At 35.9% G+C, this 23303-nt stretch overlaps 1 protein-coding gene across 25 annotated transcripts in view; it reads right to left on the reverse strand.

Moving 5' to 3' along the window:
* The window catches only part of TENM3 (teneurin transmembrane protein 3), a 1327252-nt gene that overhangs the window by 835261 nt on the left and 468688 nt on the right, over window positions 1-23303 (reverse strand). For 24 of the 25 annotated variants that reach the window (XM_072037264.1, XM_072037262.1, XM_038177882.2 and 21 more), the window contains one exon: window positions 12045-12143. The exons of the other annotated variant lie outside the window; for it this stretch is intronic. The gene's annotated coding sequence lies outside the window, so the exon portion shown is untranslated. The remainder of the gene's footprint in view (window positions 1-12044; window positions 12144-23303) is intronic. 25 annotated transcript variants of the gene reach the window in all.

The raw sequence follows: 23303 nt of genomic DNA on the forward strand, positions 1-23303 counted from the left end.
GCTTCCTGGAAGCCTTGCCAGCACAAGCCTTCTAATGAAATGAAAAACTGTATTTGCAACAAGATCTTCAGCTGACATTTGGTCAGCAAACTAGAAGTGGAAGATACAGGTTTTCAAACTGTTAAGTATGCAAGTTATCTGTAATATCATAGTTTAAAGCATTACATCATCTGGAGAACTGTATCCAGTTCTGGGCTCCCCAGTACAGAAAAGACAGGGATCTCCTAGAAAGAGTCCAACAGAGTGCCACAAAGATGATACGGGGCCTGGAGCATCTTCCCTATGAGGAAAGGCTGAGAGACCTGGGTCTGTTCAGCCTGGAGAAAAGAACATTGAGAGGGGATCTCATCAGTGTGTATAAATACTGGAAGTGCGGGGGACAGGGGATAGAGAGATTTGGCCAATCTCTTTTCAGTGGTTTGTGGGGACAGGACAAGGGGCAATGGCCACATAATGGAGCACAGGAAATTCTGCACCAACATGTGAAAGAACTTCACGGTGAGGGTGATGGAGTACTAGAACAGGCTGCCCAGGGAGGTTGTGGAGTCTCTGGAGATACTTAAGGCCCATCTGGACGGCTACCTGGGCAGCCTGCTCTAAGGAACTTGCTTTGGCAGCGGGGTTGGACCCAATGATCTTTTGAGGTCCCTTCCAGCCCCTTCAATTCTGTGATTACTGCTGATTATGTGGTATCTGTGCAAGGCTTCTAAAATATAGAATCATATTTACGATTTTCATATGGTCAAAGAAGTGTTTTCATCTGTGGAGAATGAGTGGTGCCACAGAAAGATTAAATGGAATTTTAAATCAAGTGTTTGCAATAATAATACATAGATCAAACTAATAAAGAACTGGTAATTATAACAAAGTAGGTGAAAACTGCAAAATTAATCTTAAAAAGGCAATAATATTCAACAATGCTGGTGCAGAGGTACCCAGTAATTTGGAAAAAAAGCAAGATGACTGTTCTACTATAGTAATCTAAACAAAAACTGCTTTACTCAATTTTATGATACCTAATACCACCTAACCGCAATGATAGTCATTATGCTATAACAAATTATGTGTTTCTATAACATAATTACATAATTATAAAGAAAAAGTCTCAGAAAAAAAATCCATGCAGATTTTTGTTTCATTAGGTACTATAAAGAGTAGCCAACCCTGTAATTTTCATTTGTATCAATATTGTAATATTAGAAAAACAAATTTGGCAACATACTGGGGACTGTTGCTATGTAATAGCAGAGTACGTGTCAGACTTGAATACTGCATCACTGGTGGACAATTGCACACCAAGTATGATGGTGTTTTGTATCTGTAAAACTCACAGCAAACACACGGGAACACTACAGTGAATGTGCAGAAATCTGCCATGCTGAGAATGCAGACACCTTTGTACTATCATTCACTGCTGTCTCATACTACGTGTTTCAAACATCATCCAAGAGCAATCATTTGAACTTACTATCATCTTTAACTGCCTGTGAATATCTACTGATATTCATTATTAGGTATTTGGTATTGCTAGGGACTTGGGTCTTCTACACAGCAAAGCACTTTGCCACATGCTTGACGTTTCATACATGAGTAGTCCTGCTGAGTTCCACTGAATTACTATTAGGCATCAGGCTTAAAAATTATCACTAAGTTTAGAACTAAAACATATGCCTATGTGATTTGTTAACTCAGTTGAGATGCTTTAAGGGAAGTGTTTTACTGTGTGCTTTTATGTTAGTTTCGTCACTTCGAAAGCCATGCATTTATACCTGTTGGTACAAACTGGTTTTCTTAAGATTTTACAGGAACTTACATTGTATTAGTACATAGTGTTCTCTCTGAAAATTCAATATAGAAGTTGATTACTATTCTGAAATCTTTCCTCAGAGAAATACTTATACAGATATCATCTATGGAATTGAATACCTCTTTTAAACACTGCAAGAGATTAACAATGAATTTACTAATGGGTTCTGATATGAAGTTTTGCATTCCAGTGCGGAACTGGAAAAAAAAAAGAAAAAAGAGGAAAAAAAGCAAATGAATTGTGTCAAAGACGTACAAGCACAATAGGTATTTATAAAAACTGCACATCTGCATATCTCATGAATTTTAATTAGTGATATTTTTAAAATGAAATGTATTTTCAAAGTGAACCTTATCTGTAGTGTATCCCAAAGTCAAAATGATCTTAACCAGGCAATGAACATTCCTAGCTTCTGAGGTAAAGGAAGGGTTAATAGATTCTAACATGAAGGGAAGATCCAGAGAAGGAGAGTGCCATTTGTTTGCCACCAGTAATAATCAATGATCCTCTTAAAGTATTTTCATATTAAGTGTTGCAAATTCAATTCTCATTGGGTTAGAAGAGTGTGTCTGTAAGCACTGTTCCCAGAAATCTTTTCCTTATGTAACTACACAGTGACAAATCATGAGTAATGCCAACCAGCCTTTATAAAGCTTTTGGTAGCAAACATCAAAAAAAAAAAAAAAAAAAAAAAAAAAAAAAGGTAACATGCCACCAAGGTTGTTTTGGTATTTTCTCTACCTAGTTCTTAGTTTTATGGAAGGAAATTGCCTTAGCAAGCCCCTGCCAAAATCTGCAGACATCTTCAGTCTCTAATCAAATCTCCTTTCCAAATGATGTAACAAAATATAATGTTTTCAGATGTGTTAGACACTTTTACATAGTGAACCAAACTATATGATTTAGCATCGACAGAGCAACGGTCCTAATAAACATGACATATAAGGGAACAAACTCCACAAGCTTCATGGTATACCTGGGCCTTTGGCTTTACTCCAGAATAATTCAATATGTACAGGCTACTCCAAGAGCCAGAATAACCCATGATTCACTTATGGAACCTCAGTAAAGCCTGACTTAAAAAAAGGTTTTGGCAACATTAAAATGATATAAAATGAATCTTTAACCTTACATTATGTTACAAACCTATCTCACAACATATTTGAAAAGTCAAAAGACAATACTTAAACAAGAAAAAAAGTGACATAGGGAGACATTTGTTATTCCAAACAGAACCCATTAATTTCCAGGAGGATTGAATTCACTTTTTCACATGACATTTAAGTTCAATGTAATGATTTTATCTCCAAACCTATTCCACTTAAAAATCAAGTTGTTCTAGTTGAAAAGTTTCATCTACTACACACTTTTTTCTCTGAAAACAAAATGCCCCAACTCATTAACAGTGCTAACTCATGCTAATAAAACCACACCAGCAGCTATGATGAGATTCATGCTGCGGATTACATTCCAACAGTTGGTTTCTTCATCGGTCCATTACAACTAATTAAGGAATCATTCATGCGTAAATGAGATGTTCCATATTTTGGTCAACAAAGTGAGCTTCCTATATACTAGTAAAATAGCATTGATGTAAAATCTTAAAATCTGGCACCAGAAGTTTAATATTGCTGCTATTGGATGGCACTTCATCTACTAACGCAGCTAATCTAGATTTTTGTCCTTACCAAAAAACCATAAGCCAGATATCACTAAAAATGAACTCTTACTAAAAAATGCCATTATTTTTATATATTATTTATATAAATATAAATAAAACTTCCCTAATTTGGGATTTCACTTTCTGGTCTAAACTACAAAAAAAGCTAAAATAAATTTAATTTGGAATATTTATGGCACATTTAATGGTAGGAAAGTCTTGATGAAAGTGAAAACTGATTACAGCAGAAGCACTCCTATCAATTCCATTTAGCAGTAACCTCCACTGTTTGTCCAATGTTTAATCAATACACCTTCCAACATTAATTCCTAGAATTTCTAGAACAGCTTTAGGGCAAGAGAGTTCCTGACACTGCTACACTGGAACACTACTATCAAGGATCTGCCAAAAAAAAAAAAAAAAAAAAAAAAAAAAAAAAAAAAAAAAAAGGAAAACGATGTTGTACACAGGCAGCTGTAAGGTTTGGAGCTGTATGTGTACCATATATATTTGAACTTCTAGGTACTCCTACCGTCATTAAATGTTATTAATAAAATATCTGCATAAGTCATAGAAGTGTTACAAAAAATGAGGAAAAATGTTTACTTTTTTTTTTATGGAAATGTTTCACTATATATTTTTCTTCGAAAGCGCATAAACACTTTAAGAATCTAAAATAAATGTGTAATTTGACACTGATCCTGCAGACTTCTTGACTTGCTCACCCTCACTCAAGTGAACAATTCCTTACACTCAGGGAGACTAAGCCTTCACAAAAGTTACCAAGTACATATTCATCTTGGTTGGGCTTTTGTGCAAGGTGGTCTACACGTATATCAAGCTGTTCCAAACAAGCAGTAATTTGTGTAATATTTTCTGTTGTCAATGTAGACTCTGGAATTACGACTACGGAGTTCTTTAATCCCCTCCATTCCTCATGCTACATAGCTGTGGGCTGCATTTAAGTTGGTTCTTGCTACACCTGCATTTTGTAACAAATTCTTTCCTTTCATCACTGAGATAAGATTACTGTCATAGATGACTGGAGTCACAGAGAAAAATCTCTATCATCATCTTCTCCGGTTTTAGAATCAAACTTCAGTCTTTCTATATAATGACTCTGCCAAACTCTCCTATCTACAGAAACATATAGCCTCAGTGTTAAGTTTTTGCCATGATTATTTTTGAAGTTGTATGCAAGCAGCTACTTCATTTTCTGCTCTGTTGTTTTGGAATTGCCTTACTTGAAGCAAACAAGAAGCAAACTGCTTCTGAAAAAAAAAGTAAAAAAAAAAAAAAGAAGTTGAGTAGGTTATGTACGCTGATAGACAGGCTTCTTTCAGTGCACAACATCATGAAAACAATTCCTCAAATCAAGCCTAAATATTAACGGGAATTATTTTATCTAACTCTCATTAGTAAGTGTTTGTAATCAGATTTAACGTTTATAAACAAACACATATTAAATAATAATAACAGTAATTAAAATCATAGTATATATTTATGTTAATATATACTCAAACATATATAATCATAAATAAATAATGTAGCGTAACCATTCTAGAATCTCTGAACACATTTGAGTAAAGGCCAAAAAGCAGAAATTATCCAAAGGGTAATGGATGTATGTAAGGAAAGAATATAAGGAACACTGGATATAAGGAAAGGAATCATTCTAAACAGGCCACTAATGCCTATTTAGAATGGCCACTGCTGATATTGAAAGCTTGTTAATCAGCTATTCAGAAGCTTTCATATTCTTGTTCTAATGAGTCACAGAGCAGAGGTGATCATAATAAGTTTTACTGGGGTTGCATAGCCAGTTTTTGCAGGCCATTACAGACACGGTTGGAAAGGATGGATACTTGGGGACTGGCATACAAAAAGTTCCACCAGACCTCTGTGCCTATGTTAAAAATGTGAAGCTTAAACTTGCTCGACCCATAAAACTAACCACCACCTGCCCCAAACCAAGATATATCTATTATAGATAAATTCTAGTGTAAATAGTTAATATAGGTAATACAGATTTGCTAGCACTTTAGATAAAACGTTACTATTTACTTGACTGCTATGTGCACTCATTAAAAATGAACAGCAATGCTAACTTTGAAAAAGAAATGAGTAATGAATTATGAAGAAAAAATGAAGAAAAACGTACCGAAAAAATGAATGAAAAACTCAGAAAAAAGAAGCAAAAAGAACACTGAAAAATTCATATTGCATTGTAACGAATAAGTCTGAAAATTATTTCTAAAATACATTTTGTGCTCTGTATATTTCTCTTTATAATTACTCTTTAGTGCACATGTGTAACAAACAATACTGACAGATGCACATTTATTAAAAAATACGTAAGTTTGTCATTTTTATCAAACTTCTTTCTTACTTTGTCTGTGAAAATGAAAAACTCAAGTACTATGATATGCTTTCTAACAAAACTTAGTGCATGTCAGTGCTGGTTTAAGTTCAATTAATGCAGCATCCAATAACCTGCGGGTGATACAAGGTAGTGTTATGTAGGTGAAATGTGTATGTGCAAAGGCCTGGGCCAAAAACAGGCTTATGATGTGTAGACATGTGAGAGAGAAACACCAGCTTTTTAGAGACCTCTGACATGTGGAATCAATAGGATCTGCAACAAATGAGGGGAAACACTCCACTGACTTTGTATGTTAGCAAAAACTGCCACGTAATCAATTAGGCATGTATCTACCAGCAGCTTCAACTAAGTACTTTGGAAAGCTTAGCTTAATGAAACTATGTTTACAATGGAAGAGTTCCCAACAAGTTTAAACAAAATCATCAAGAGTTGGGATGTAAAACAGTACTGTACAGTTTTGAGGGGCACAGAGAAGCCTAAAGGACAAATTCCACAGCAGTAGAGGCACCTGAACTGTTCAGACCTCAATTTTGTCAATCAACTGAATTAAGATTTGACAATTCTATGACATATAAAGGTGGGTGTAGCACAGAAAGGTTTACACAGGCCAGTATCTTGCCTCCAGCAGTGACCAGTGATGAGACAGAAGAGCATAAAACCATGGCATGCATAAAGCTAGACCTCCCAGTCCTGTATTGCATGGTGAATGGTGACCCGAGTCTCAGGAATCTCCTCTGAGCCACACACAGCATCTCTTTCTTTAGTCTGCACAAAGATGGCATACTGCTGATGAGACACAAACTTCCTTTGTACAGTTAATATTGTTCTTAGTAACTGTTTACATTGCCCTGGATGATCACTTACAAAACACCAAGCTTTTCTTTAAAAAAACTCACATGTACTTTATTCCAGCCTTCCAATATTTGTATGAAAAAAAATCATAAAACAAAGACCCTAAGAATATTCCCCCCAAATAAGACTGAAAATGACACTTAATATTATTAAAGGACTCTAAAAACTAACCAGAATCAACACTGAAAGGACTATCTTCAGTTTGTTTTATGATCATTTTCTGGGCATTCACATAGGAAAAAAATGCCCAACCATGCAGGTGAACAAAACTATCCTGCTATTCCTAATTGCTACTTCATCTCACCACTTTTCAGCAAGGTAGAAAGTATTTTTCAAGTAACAGCATGTGGTTCCATGACAGACTCCACAGGAAGTTATGCTGTGAGTATTGGAGATTCCTTTATATTGGGATGCTGCTGTTGCTGCTGTGTTGGATTGTCATAACTGCTCAAACAGCATTTTCTTCTTCTTTTTAGACACTTAATTCTAAAAGATGTTCCCTAGTTTATATATTTATATATACATACACGGAAAAATAAAAAAGCTGTATATTATACACATTTTATCTTCTATAGTACATGAGCATGAAAATATTACAAAACACCACCTACCATGTTAGCATTGGAAATCAATATTATTCCTAATTATATTTTTAGTATTGTAAAATGATTAAGCCAATGTAAATCTGCTGCTACATTTCAGTTTTCTTATTTGTTTCCAGCTCTCTGGTAATTTCTTATAAAACAGAATTCTATAACTACATACTGATTTCATAAGCACACACCTTTGTATCTTTTTAAGCTGAGGCATAACAAAAATCAAAAGTACAAAAGATCAGTAGCCACTTTTGATGGCTAATTTAACACGGTGTGTGATATATAAGTCATTTTGCTGAATATGGAATCAGAGTGTCCACACAGAGGTATGTGCCTATTACAGTTCTCAACTGGTTGTTGTATGAAAATCCCAAACCACAATATTAAATGAATCAATGAAATCCTGAATAGACTGAAATAGAATTAGCCTAATTTTTATTTAGCAATGTATATATAATCCCATTAATTTACACAGAAGACCAAATGTCTGCAAAATCACCCCTTCAATTTTGTGATTAACCAGTAGAACACCTGAACACCTAAACCTAAAGGACTATAGAGTCTAATAATTTCTTACAGTTTAAAAACACAAATTAACAAACAAGCAAAAAAGAAAAACAATCTTTTTTCCTTGTCTTGCAAACACAAAAATACCAAATCAACCAAGCACAAACAGAAGTATATGTAAAAAGAAATTCCACCACTGTGGGTCTGGCTGAGACCGTGGATCCCCCTGGAGGTATTGGTTTTTAATGGAAATGCCAACACCATATACAGCACTGCTAGCAGACACTGTTTTAATGTAAGATATCTTCTCTGCTCCTCTTTTCCATTTCCAAATTGGCCCCAAGAGGCCCAAGATGAGTCTGTTGATCAGGTTTCTTGTCAACTAGCATTTTTAACTCGGTGTGGATTTTCAGACTGACAATATCATTCTGTGGCTCCTGTGTTTTTCTACTTATGTTTAAATTTATCACTTGAAGTAAGTGCACTAGGTGGATATTTATCAACTCTCCATTTCCCTGGAGGGCTACAAAATACAATTTCCATGTTAGTTGTATATCGCCTAAATACAGCACTCCTGAAACAACAAGGATGGGCTTCTTAATGTAGTGGGTAAGACTTGCATAAAACAGGGACTCTAGGGGTTGGACTAGAGGAATAAACAAAACACATTTTACCTCAGTGGATTTGGATGATTTCTAGAAGATTTAGTGCAAGGAACCTGAGCTTACCTACAGTATCAGTACACAGAGTTTGTAAAAATATTTTACACCTGAAATTCAGCAAAATATCTTGCTACACGTTAATACCTATTTTACAATACCTATCTTACATAGTCTTAACCCTTTTTACAACACATATAATTTGGGAGAAGGTTTTTAAAAAATCCTTACACCTGGTTTAAAAAAAGTACACCAGAAGTTAAAGGTGTTTCTACTAGGTTTGGACTAGGAAAGCTCTAACTACCAACAATGTGAAACGCAGCACATTTCCCCAGTGTTTGCAAAACTAAGTATTTGACAGGATGTGTTGGGTCTGTCTGAGCTGGAGTCACCTTTTCCCTGCAGCAGCCCACACAATGCTGTGCTCTGCACATGTAGCTGGAACAGCACTGATATCACTCGAGTGCTGTGCCTATTGCTGCGTAGTGCTGGCACAGCATCAGGACTCCTTCCAAGCCCCCAGGAGCCAGCAGGCTGGGAGTGGGCAAGAGATGGGGAGGGGACGTTGCCAGGGCAGCTGACCTAAACCAATCAAAGGGATATTCCATAACACCTGATGTCACACTCAGCAATTAAAAGGGGGGCTCTCGTGGGGGAGGGGGCTGTTCCTCCTGAACAACCACTACGCGTTTTGAGGCCCTGCTTCCCAGGACATGGCCGAACATCGCTCATTGATGGGAAGTAGAGAATAATTTTTTTTCGCCCTCTCTCTGTGCTTCTACGCGGACTTACTGTTTCTTTTGTTTCTTTTCTTCTCCCCATTCCCTTTCCCTTTAATTAAACCTTTCTCATCTCAAACCTCAAGTTCTCTGTGTTGTACTTCCTCCCCCTTCCTCTTTGAGGAGAGGGGGAGTGAGAGAACGGTTGTGGTGGAGCTCGGCTGCCCACCTGAGTAACACCACCACACAGGAGGATCTGTCTAAATTTAGGATAAGCTTCTGTCTTTCACTAAAAACATTCAGTTAATCCAAACTGGAGGATCAAAATGACTAAGTAAAAATAATAAAGAAAGAAATTTAAACTTGAATTACTAGAACACAAGTATATTGTATTATTTTTTCAAACTTGAATCTCTGATATCAACATGCATTTTTTTCTCTGTTGCGTGTTTAATCTTCAGTGAGTCGAAGTTTCTAGCAGCAGTGGTCAGACATCGGATGACTACACACAAAACAGGGGCAGAGAAACATTCTGTACATATTATGCTGGTTCCCTATATGCCTTCACCTCAAGGTTGAGAATTGAATGATCGATACAAAGTCCTCAGCTTCATATCTTATCTCAGATCTATCTTCAGCAACACTGCGACCCAAAGTCCCATGACTTTGGTACAGAACCAGCTCAATACTGACCAGATGGAAGAATGTCACTTGCTGAATTACAAATAGTAATTCTCTACCAGCAAAGTTGACCATCGAGTTGGACTCGATGATCTTGAGGTCTCTTCCAACCTAGAGATTCTGTGATTCTGTGAAATGCTTTGGAAAATTCCCATCAAGATTCCATCATACGTGAAGTAATTTCATTTCCACAATTACTCTGTCAGTTACAGACAAAATCCATGAGACAGATCACGAATAGCATAAGCAAATTTACACAATATAAAATTTCTGCCCTTCAGGACCTTTTCATATTCTGTTCTGCATTGCCTTTGGCATAGGAGAACCAGTGAGCACACAGCAACATCTTTGTCTGCATACAGATGAAGGAAAACTTCAAAAGCATTGGGACCAAAATATCTTCCTGAGGGTAGAAAAATAGCCTGCCCCACAGCCGGCAGCTATGCTATCTGTAAGAAACTAGTATTTCCAACAGTTAAGAACAGTTTAGAGTTTTCTAAATATAGTTACATGAATGGCCTTTCCAGTACCCATTTTGCAATCACTTTTCTGCGTTGTTCTCCTAAGAGTTGTTTCACGCTTACTATGTTGTTTGTATTTGAGTAAATTCATTTTCCTATTGCTATTTTCACTGAACTTATTTTTATCCACAATAATGATGAAACTAAAGCTACCACAGAAACAGTGTACCACTCTGTGCAACCAATTCAGAGACTGTGCTAAAGCTTTCATGCCAAGTTACCTCTAAACTCCAGAATTACACACCTACCTTGGAGACGGAAAGATTTAATCATTCTGCTCAAACCCTGCTAATGCTGAGGATTTTAGGTGTTCATTATCTTACTAGACTCCAGAAAACCAATGTCCATCTTATTTCAGGAACCTGGTTTGCTTCAACTGCGACGTTACAGCCTCTTAGGCTCTCGCACAACACAATCACAGTTTCTCATTGAATTCCCACCACCATTTTTCACTTCCTTTCTATCTCATTTATTTGAGGTCACTAACATCAGTAGTAACCTAGTTTGTCATGATTTTTAATTCTTCCTTGACTATCAATTCTACACTGGTAAAGATCTTGGTTATCTATATTTTCTAAGTGATTAACAGCTGTGCTGGGAGCTGAAATCTGCTCGTAAACAGCAGGACAGAGAATTAAGCATAGTATGAACAGTTAAAGCCTCAGCCCTCATAACCTACATCACCTGTCTCTGAGCCTCCTTTGGAGAAAATCTGTGATAAGATTTGGTCATTTTGACAACTTTGAGATATGTACTATGCTATTAGATTTCCGTGAGACTTTAGAAAAATCTTGTTATGATACTGATTGGAAATACTTGTATTGTTTCTGATTAAACATTTGGTAAAGGTGCTTGAGTTTTAAACCATTCCTAGTAAAATTCCTTTTGCTCCTCATAACTGCAACTTAGCATATGTCCTTAAAAGCTCTCACAAGAACTGTCACCCTAGATAAAATGAATTATAAATAACTCTATAGTCATGTTATTCCATTTAAACCAATTTAGTAGAGATAAGAAAAAAATATATTAGTCCTTACTTGTCAGCTTATTCTTATGGACATTTTAATATTCGATATTTCCATTTATAGTGCTCTTTCGGGGAATCTAGTTCTGTTGTATCAGGAGTTGATACACAGAAGAGAAACACTTTAAAAATAACAGTTCAGAAGTCACTATCTTTAATTTGGAAGGGAAATTAACTGTTATCCTTTTATTATATTAAATAAAATAATTGTATTTTACCAACTTATTTCCAGCTGTAGGAAATTCCTGCCCAATTCCTCAGATAAAAACTTTTTTTCATTTAGCATAACTGTATTTTCCTGAATTGTAATTACACTTGTAACTGCATTAAGAGATTGCATGAATAACCAATACCCCTAATTAAAATAATAGAAAATGTAACAAAATAGAGGAAGTTGCACTGTGTAAATCCAATTTAAAATAATGTATAATGAAAAGGAATGCCCTTCAAATGTTTCTAGGTCCATCCAAATTTTTATACAAGCAGATTCTGTGCAGAAATTAAAACACATATTTTTTCACTTTTTTCTTCCTTTCTTCTTTCACTCAGTGATAGAATATTTTCAGCGTAAGACCTATGCTCTGATTAGAAAAAGACTATGATACCTCTGCAGGTTCCCTACAGCAGAGCCTTACCATAGCCCATAACTGATCCAGCAGCATTTGTCATCTCTGCAGTATACTTGCTGTAATTCCCCTCCTCTGGTTTTTCTTTAAAACTAGATCACACACAACCTTTGAACAAAGAAAAACAAGATGTTTTAACTGAGGAAACATGACATGTGAGTACTATGCACTGCATATAATTAATTTGCCTTCCCCACGTCATTTAAAATTTTTACTCTGCATAAATGACCTTTGCTTTTTTTCTAATTTTTATACAGTAAATAATACAGTTCTTCCACAATTGCTTTTTTACTTCTTTAAAAATCTCAGAACTCTGACAAGTATTTTCAAAATGGCTTTGTCAGATTTCTAGGTGACATTTTCTTTTGTACATTTATTGATGCTACACAGTTAAATTGAGGACAAAAATTTGCTCTGATGATGAATGTTTTATTCACAGGTCTATCTTTTATTACAAAAGCCAGAAACAATGTTAGCACAGAATCCAGTTTGCACTTAGCATAGAACTTAGCTTGAAATCTTGAGTTGACAAAGTCATGAGTGTACAAGGGGCTGATTCAAATCTGACACAAATAAACCCTCAGAAGTACTGAATACTGAGATTTTAAGTAGATTGAATTGGCATCATGGTCCTCCCTGACCCATCTCTGACTCAAATGCTGCCTTGTGCTGGCTTGTTCATTTTAAATGTTATGGTACTTTAGATAGCTCTTTTTCACAAACATAGCACCAAAGTTGTGGTGGGAGTATCAGCAGAATACATGCAAGTATTCATCTTTCATGGCAAGAGAAGATCATGAAATGAAAGAAGAAATTCAGGACATAATAATTACATCTTGTGACAAATTCCAGTTCTAACGTAAGTCTGATATTCTAAGCAGTAGAAAACATTGAAAATAAAACTACCAAAAGAGAACTAATTCTTTAAAATCTACATATTTCATTTAATTTGCAACGATATTATATTGTTTTATATCAGTTTTTTGCATATTGTATCATAAGGTGTGCATTTATGTATGTCTGTGTTTATATATGAATGACGTAAGCCCTTGATTTATTATTACTTTAAATAGACATTTAGATATACAGGGAATAAAAATAACAAGTATTGATCTCACTACCAAAATTGTAATTTCAATTCAGTTTTATGTTATTATTAACATGCAAGTGATGTATTCAAAAAAAAAAAAAAAGGAATATCCTATACATCTGCATTTTAATTATATAAAACTTCAAATTAAAATCTAAGTTATAATGAATTACTACCTAAGTTATTATATCAAGTCCATTTTAATGGTTCAGTAAAGCATTCATCCAGTAAGTTACTTTTAAAATATAAATCTCTCATTAAGAACGGTAGTAAACATGGTTTGCATCACCTTTTTTGTATCCCTGTTTCATGATACTTTACCTGCGTGGGGAAAAAACAACAAAAACCTTTGCAAAGATTGCCTCTTAAAATAATCCTTAAATGCATACCTGACATAGCCTGTACAATTAAAAGAAGACCTGGAAATTACAGGTCTAGCGCAAACTAGTTGTGATAAGCACAACACAGTAGATGTAAGACACCAGAAAGAAACTCTATTATTTCCCACTCTCTTACCAAATAGCAACTTAGTTTTCTAATATTAATCAATCTCAACAATGTCATTTCACTTCAATTGCATGTTACTTTATTTCAGCTGAAAAAAAAAGAAACAAACAAAACAAAACTAAAAATATGGCAAATTATAATAATTACTGTGTTTTTTGTTTTGTTTTGTTCCCTCCCCCCCACTGTGTTAGATCTATCTTCGTGTCACTTCACAAAATATATGCTTAGGAGACTACTCATTATTTAAAACTTATAAGCTCAAAAATACAGACGACTGAAATGATTTGTATACGTAATTCTGTTTTAGAATTGCATACTCTATTTTAGAGCTTCTTGTGAAACTAAGATAGAATGTCAGAGACATTTATAGTAGACCGTATATGGGGATTTAATTTTGTCTAGAAAGGAGGAAAGTACTGGAAATATTTACTAACGTAATCTAAATAGTTAAATCATTTATTTCACCTAATATTCTCAAAATACAAGAATAAATGATTCCCAGTGCAATTAAAGATGAGTTTTAGGGTTACTTCCAAGACAAGCAATAGTAGTTAAACTAACCAGAAGCAGCACTAACTTTTTTCAAAGTCTTAAAATATGTTTCAGCTTAAAAAGAACCCCAAAATGTTTAAAAGCAAAGAAACTTAAAACAATGAATTAGAATTTATGAAGGAGAAATAGGAATGGGAAAGAGATACTGCTTCTGCCTGAGGTGCAAAGACCACATCAGATGCAAAGGACTGAGAAAGAAAACTGCTGGGTTTTGGATACCTCTAAAGAGAGAATTTTAACAAAGCAGAGTCTTTGCTCTGTTTCCCATAGGTTGTGGATTAAAAAAAAAAAAAAAAAAAAAGAACACGCTAAAAGGGGAAAGAATCATTGTTCCCTATGACAGGCAATAAGGATTTAAAATGGCTTCTCATTATTCCATATCCCACCACAATATCCAAATTTCTGCTCTCCAACTATAATATCAAGTCTAGGAGTTTCTGGCAATTCCAATTCTATTCAGTCCAAGCATCTCCTTTAACCAAAGTTTTTACCTCTGTAAAGATTTAGGAGACAGTGTTATCTCCCATCCTGATGCAGCCCAAAAAGGGAAGCAAATACTTGAGAACTGAGATAGTTTTTGTTTAAATTTACAGTTCCTTATCTCGTAATAGTACTACATGGTACGAGCATGTGGATCTATACAAACCATATGCTACATATGAACTACACAAAGTACAAGCACACCTGTGTTGCATGTGCAGCATTTTAACATTGCTTAATTTAGACAACATAGTCCAGTTACATCAATAGCACATATTTCACTGCTGAGTCTAAAGTACAGTATTCTCAAAAAACACAAAAACCTCACATGGGACCTTCATTTTGCAATTTTAAAAATCTCAACTCTCACTCCTTATTCTCAGACTTCTTATTTGTTGTGTACGTAATACAGTAATGGAAGTTTGTTTATGCCTTGTAGTATTACAATGTATAAGATCACTTCTTAAGTTATAAAACCAGTTGGGAGGGAACAAAAAGAGACTTGAGATTTAAGTGGAGACAGTAAACAGGAGGAGGATGAAAACTCAGAAAAAAAAAAAAAAAAAAAAAAACATATTATTAAGGTTTAAAAAAAAAAATCAACTTCTCATTCTGTCATTCTTCTATTGAGGGACAGCAGCATATTTTTAGCTCTCAGATAAAGTGGCAAGGGATGGTATGTACACATACCAGTAAGAAGGTCAAAGGAGCCCACTCAAGTATTTCATCTTATGCTCTCTTTGCTACTTGACAGGATGATGACTGCATCTACATATACCAGATCCAAAGGGACTCCCCCGATAAGAATAAAAACTTTAGAGAAAATAAAACAGTGAAGGATATCCATAAACATGTGATAAACTTCAGGCACCTCTCTGAGGGGGATACACCTACTTGTCCTGACAGGCACTTGTCCTGATAGACTCTGAAACGCCTTTCTGATCATCTGTGTAACTTGGTCCAGGTTCCCTACTGGTCCTAGAAGAAGCTTTATCAACCAAAGATTAACTTTCTCTTATGCCTGTGCCATGAATCACAGGCACTGATGCACGGTGTCTGCATAGCAGGTCTATTCCTAGAGCCAGCATCACTGCGTACAGAACGGAGGCAAAGGTATTTACTTTGACATTGGAAAAACTCTTTAATTCCCAGTATACATCAATTCAATCATCCATGCTGAAACAATAAGTATTGACCCAGATAGGAAATACTGTTGCATGATGAAGAAGTGAATAGAAGGCACAATCTTATATTCTGCCATTGGCAAACTCAGTCCTCAACGTAAAAGGAAATGCAAAGCTGAGTACAGCCAGAAGCAATGGAAGTGAACACAGCGGTGCAGATTATTGCTTTGAACAGCTCATGTGAACAAGCTGGTACCAATAATAAATACATCTACTACTATAGGAGACAGTGACAAAGCAGTCTTTGCATGATAGTCCAAGCACCCGCAGAATCAATTACAATGTGATTTGGTCTCTCTTCACCTTCAGCTGAGATGAAATGGTGTCAAGATTGCCTGGAAAACTCAGGTTTTACAGTACAATCTAGAGAAGGAGAGAAAGAATGTGAAATCTACTCAGGAACATTCCTTTTCCTACAGTTCAGGGAGCTTTCTGAGTTGTCACAAGGCCTGAAAGATCCATACAGTACTGCAGGTATCTGGTTCTGGTATCAGAAGAGACTTGTGTGGGTACTAGTACAGAAAGCTCAGTTCCCCTCTCCCCCCCCGTCTGAAGCTAGAACCACTAGCAGGATGATTTTGGCCATGGGACCTTAAGACAACACAGACACCCACAATATAGGCTGAAATGGGACATAACTGTCCCAGCCAGCACAAGGCCAAAAAGAAGCCTTTAGCAACGTCACTGAATGTGAAGGATGAAGGAAAGACAGATGAACAGCAAGATACAGTAAAAATTGAAGGATTCTGTCGCAGTAAGATAGGGAAGCTGGCACCAGCTGAAGTGTTTGTGATGTTACATTTTATACACCAAACCTTGAGCATACAGAAAGAGCCAGCTGGAAAAACTCCTCCATAGATACTAAAAGGGAAATCTTTCTGGTTTCAAGTTGCAAGACAAAAGTGCTCACTTTAAGAATGCATTTGTGACTTACTTGAGGACCCTTCAGTATGCATTCATGTGTGTATTCGCACTCAGATATATGAGGTATAAAACATATTTTGTTAGCTTCTGTAAATATTTAGAAATATAGAGAAACAAAGAAAATTAAGAGACTGCCCCAAGTCTCACAACAGGTTTTAAGATACCTTTATCATCTCTAACCATAAAAAGAAAAGAAAAAAAAAAAAAAAAGATACTTCGCTTTTTATTATTATTATTGCAAGATAATGGTAGCTTGCTGACAGGTTAACAACAAACACATGCTTATTTTTCAATTCTTGAAAACATCTATAAACAATGACAGAATATTTGACTATTATGTTGTACATAATGCAGGATGTACCTTACACACACAATAAAATCATCATTATTCACAATCATCATTATTCAATTTACTTGTATACACACGTAAATAAAACCCACATGTATTCATAATTGACAATATCCACTCTTTTAACATATATAACATTGTAATATGCTAATTCTCTTCAAACTTAACTAAGCAAGCCTTCCTTTTTCAACTTTTAAATAACCTATGTCTTTGTAGGCTCACACGAAAAATAAACTGGAGAGAAACTGCCACAAAAGGAATGGCAGAGAAGAACTTTTGCTGCATCTTTTATTTTTTGAAGAACAAAACAATCACTTTCAGATTTATACCCCAGAAATGTTTTCAACAATCTTCACCACGTAATAATTTGATTAAATCTACATTAAAAGCCACTCCGATAGCTACGTACTGCTATAAGCTTTAGCAAGACCCACAGGTTTGCCAATGTTGCTGATTAAGCACAACCAGCAGGAAAAGCCAGGTAGCTGACTCAACATATCATGAAACCTAAGTTGTTGAAACACCAGGAAAAAATAAAGAGTTTTCTTTTAATTACAGCTCTTTGAAAATATGTATAATTTTAACCCCGATCATTTGTCTCTTAAAGGAAAAGGGTGGAGTTTGTGTTAAGTACTAGAACTTCCTCTTGTCCTGCCTGCAGGGATGAAGCATATTGGATGCATACTGAGACTGGGAATACCAGAACCAAGCCAACCTGCAGGAAGAGTTGCAGGACTGCGTGCAGAACACGGGGCAGACAGCGGTGGTGTAGCCTGGCACACGACAAGCCCAGCTACCCCTCGCTCCCTCACACAGCCAGCCCCTGCCCCACTCACCAGGTAACGGCACCGCCTGGAGAACCTTCCAGAAGCACGGGCTGACTGCTTATGCACGGCCACTTGCTGCGAGGGTTTCAGCCAATCAGGCACGAGCACGCGCTACCTGCACCTGTAATGGTGGTGCTGGAGGCACCTGGCAGGGCCCCCACTGCTGAGGGGATAATGGCGGCCATGGGGATAACGGCGGCCATGGGGATAATTGTCCCTAACAGCTTTTCACTAACTCCAGGCTTGAAAGGTTTTAGCAGGAGGCACAGTAAACCACAAACCAGATATTTTACTTTAAAGCATAATCATAAAATCTTTAAAGTTGGGAAAATACCTCTGAGATCATCTGGTCCAACCATCCCCAATGTCACCCGCTAAACTATGTCCCTAAGCACTAGGTCCAACCTTTCCTTAAAAAACAAACAAACAAACAAAAACAAAACAGGGACATATACCATCACCACCCTGGGCAACCCATTCCGATGCCTGACTACTCTTTCTGAGAAGAAATGTCTCCCCTGGTGCAACTTGAGGCCGTTCCCTCTAGTCTATCACTAGTTATCTGCAAGAAGAGGCTGACCCCAAGCTCCCACATTTTCTTTCAGGTAGTTGTAAAGAGACAGTCCTGGGTCTGCAGGGCAGTCCCTGTCGTGCTGTTGTAAGCAGCCAGGTGTCTGATTGCTGTGGCTGAGCAGTGCGCTCCTGTAAGATGACAGACAGCCGGCCAGGCTGCCCTTTGAAACTTAGCACATTTTGGCACAAACGTGTGGAAAAGTGATGTGCTGCCTCGAAGTATTTCATGTCTGCTGAACTAATGTGCATACCAAAAACTGGCACTTGACTAGAGTTCACCTTTTTGAAGCTGAAAATAGCAGTTGGAAATGGAAAGAGAAAAGCATCTGCTGGGCAACAGCACTAACATAAAACACATTAAAATGTTAATCTTGGACAAAGATAGGAAAAAAATATGAGCTCAGAAAATGAGGAGACAATCCACTTTCTGACTATTATTCTCCCATTATCAAATCTTACTCTGTTGTTTCCCTCCCCCTGCTCTTGTTTTGTATCACCAAACCACCGAGGAACAATTCCTGGCAACTCTAAATTCAGTGTCAGGTTTTTTTCTTGAAAGAGAAGAAGTGAAACAATACAATAACAAAAGCTGATTGACATTAAATTGTATTTGCAACTACATTACAAGAAATGGAGGGAAAAAGAAAAGAAAAGGTGAGGAAAAGCCAGAAATTAGAATTTTCATAGTGAATACATAAGAAGTTTAGAAAATACAGTAGCAGCACGTATGCCCTAATTGCTATTATATAGTACTGTTCAAAACGAAGATTGAGTGACATGAAATAGGACAAGTCAAGAAAGAAATGTTTGTGGATGAAAAATGGAGTGATCATTCAGTCAAGGGTAATCAATCGTACCTCTGAAAATTTGCTTTTCTGTAGCAGTCAAATACACAGTGAAACCTGAGATCTAAATAGACTAGGAGCATAAAACGAAGTCTTAGTTTACAGATTTCTCTCTTAGAGTCATTTGCTTTTCTTTATCTCAGAATGTTGTATTTCTCAAAAGTTTGCATTTTGGGGCAAACCAGCTGTGTTAGATACGCATGACCATTACAGATAGAAGCAAATGGTTATTTATGTACACAAAATTAATTCTCATGCATATAATTCTAAATTTAAACATTTATTTGAAGAACTAAATTTGAATACCCACACCGAACACAATCTTCTGGACTTGGGAAAATAGAATATGCATAAAATGTTATGAGTCAGTATTAATGAGATACTCCCAGAGAATATCTGTGTTGCCTTCATGAGATCATCACAAACATCATATGATTGTTTTTCCCCCAACTTTTTTTTACAAGAATGGGTGAATTTAAAAACCTCTTAGATTATTTAAGCAGATCTCTGTCTTTGCTGCTCACTATACTGAAAATTAAGCAAAGTTTAGAACACAATAAGGACTGAATCAGTATCTCAGTTTTAATTCTAACATCACGACAATGACAACTACAGAATTCAAATCCACATGTGATGTTGAGTAATCAAGCAAAGCCTGATTTATGTTCTCTGCACAGGATATTATTGATGTAAAACAAATTCTGTTACATATTAATGGATAGACACTACTAATTGCAGAACTATAAAGAATATACAGGCTGTGTGCTACACTACGAACACTTATCAGAAATCTCACTCTATAGAAACAGTATTTTCAGAAATTACCACTGTGTAATATTCTACAAGATTAACTTATTGATCAGAATACCTCTTAAAGATGATTCCTTAATGTATCTTTGACACAATGAATGTTTCAATAGAATGATTTCCTTTTCAGAATTTACTAAACAGTGTTTGTAATTAAAATGAGTGAACATGAATTTTAAATATTAACTGTCTGTCTTTGTATTATGTGCCAAAGATTCTAAAAAGGAAATATTTTTTTATTTTTTATTTTTATTTTTTAATTTTATTTTTAAATGCCACAAAGCCGTGAAGCTTTCTATTTATTTTCTTCAATATTTTTCAGTCTGGTATCTTTACACTTCAGTCATACAGTACACTAGATAGAAGACATCTCCTCTTTTATTTGTGGTCTTTATTTCTATATCATTACGATTGCACATGGATATAGATATTGCTGGTATCTTTTATTATTTTCTTAGTAAGCTTTAGTTGACATCAAATTTTACCCTGGGTTGCATAAAAGCCTGCAAATTCTTTAAGATCAAAGAGAATAATAATTAAAAAATAAAATAAAATTGTGTCCAGAGATGGGAGACCTCCTCCATAATGTATTTTTATTCTTGAGACAGGACAAAAAGCAGCTCATAAGCAAGTTGTAAACAAACCTGAAAACAAATTCCATAATTATTATTTCCTTGTGTTTTGGGAAAAAGACATTATGGCATTCCTCTGGCCAATAATATATTCTTACTAACAAGGACAGTACAACCTTAATGATCTGAAACTCGTTTATCTGGGAGACATAAGATTCAGTCACATAAATGAATTGTGGATAAACTAAGGTCACTGAGCAAAAGATCCTGCAGAGTCTATAAGCTCCACAGGACAGAAACTCTCTCCTGCAGAGCCTTTCTTCTGAGAAACAAGTAAACTCTGCAGGCTCAAACATTTCTGTACGTAATATTTTAAACACACACACACACACACAAAAGCAGATATATTGAAGCAGCCCTGACTGACAACAAACTTTAAGATAACTATATGTTCTGGTTACCACAATTTTCCAGTTATAGCTGTGTTTTGTTTTTTTTTTGTTGTTTAATTACAATGCTATTAGTTCATTTCTGAAGATTCCCATTTACATTAAGGATTATTCTTTGTTTTCTCCCACTTGGGTAATTCTCAGTTATATTACGCTAAAGGGCAGGGGTCTAGAGTGAAATTTAGTATGCAATGTTAAATTTACAAGGTAAATTTAAAAGGTAAAAAGAGGCAAAGATAAGTTACAGATTCAGACCTTTTCTGTATTCTCTATTGACTTCTCTGTGTGTTTGATGGTTTTTATGAGTGGTAAGAAACAAGCAGATCACCTGTGACAACAGACACAAAATATCAGTAGCAACTGTATATGAATGAAAATTCTTAGCAAAATAAGAAGTATACTACATGAGGATATTATAAAAAAAATAAAAAAATGTAATATTCTAATAAGAATTTTTTATCTATGATTTCAAAGTATTTACTTTTTAGTGGAAATAAGAGAATTTTCCTGCAGGGGATATCTGAATGTAGTGCCATCTACTATTCTAATACCCTATAATAACCAAGATAAGTGAGATTTAACAACTCTGCAGGACTAGAGTTTATATCCTGCTTGGAAATTATAAAGTACAGTAGCAGTCAGCCCTCTTCTTTTCCTGTGGTCCCCATGAAAGAGTTGTGATGTTTATTACACACTGAGCCTTTTTACACCAACACAATACGTATCTGATATTGTTGACGATACATTTTAAGAATTCATGGGTACTGAAAACATAAAGGTTATTTCTGGATAGATTTAAATCCGAAGATGCAATGGGAAATAAGAAAAAATAATTAAAGATGTTTTGTACCCATAGATTGATTAAGACTGGCTAAAACAGGTAGCAAATATTTTAAGTAAAATTGAAATTAATTAGATTTTTTTGGGCATTTGTTTATTTATACTGAAAAATTCTTCTCTCCTCACAGCTGACCTCTTGATTCTCATAAGTAGAGGAAAACTCTCCCACACAGATACTGTTTCTAATATGCATTTAAAAATATAGATGATTGTAGCGTGTTGCAGAGGAAGCTAAAGCAATCTGGTGAATTTCAGCACATCTGCCCAGCTATCCAGCTGCCACCTTCTTAGTGAGCGCAGGAAGCAGGCACGGCTTTGTCCCCACTCCTCCCAACTGAAATGATTCCACATGACAGCTGTGGGGTCTGTTTGTTCATGTTAGTGCATGGAGGGGACAAGAAACACAAAAGGAAAGGTGGAACACCCTGGCAGTGGCAGAAGTGAGGGGGAGGTTGGAGTGAGCAGAATGAAAGCTTAGCTGGGGTAGTCCGACATTAGCAAGGCATAAATAGGGACTGGAGGCAGAGCTCATATAGAGGTGGACTGGACCAGGCTGTTTGGGAGTTTGGGGATGGGAATAAATAATTGCTGCGCAAAGCATCAGACGATGCTGGAGATTTTGTAGAAGATCAAATCTGACAGAGTTCTACATGCTTTCGGATGAGCACTGCTCTTCATGCACGCATACATATGTATCTGCAGGTGTCAACAGACATATCTATATTGCAATTCTTTTTTTTTTTTTTTTTTTTTTTTAATGACGGTAATTCTTTGGTCAGTCTTCCCTTAATTTTTGAAACCCTGCTGCAGAATTCACTACAACTTTATCTCTATCAAGGAAGAGCTCAGTCTGACACATTTTATCTGAAAATCTGTAATTCTGCATAGAAACTACTGGTATGGAAATAGCCTTAGTTTTACCACAACTCTTAATACTGGCAAAGCTAAATATTGGTATTAAATACTACTTTTATCATTCTGTAATGTTACATATGATTTGTTAGTAAGGGAAAAACTGAGAAAAACAAAACTCGGATTGATTGTTAATTTATTTGCAAATAAATGGAGAAAATATGCTACCTACTTTTCAGAATATTTAAGTAACAATGCTAAGAGGTGTTAAAAAATAGGAAGATATTAAAGCTTCACCTGTTCTAAAAATAGCAGCAACAACAACAATGAACTATAAAAAAATGTATCCTGAGACAGTGTAAACCAGTGCTGTCCAGCATCAGCTGACTCTCTAGGATGAAATCAGAAGGAGTTTTT

Source organism: Anas platyrhynchos, chromosome 4 (assembly GCF_047663525.1).
Source record: "Anas platyrhynchos isolate ZD024472 breed Pekin duck chromosome 4, IASCAAS_PekinDuck_T2T, whole genome shotgun sequence".
NCBI lineage: Eukaryota > Metazoa > Chordata > Aves > Anseriformes > Anatidae > Anas > Anas platyrhynchos.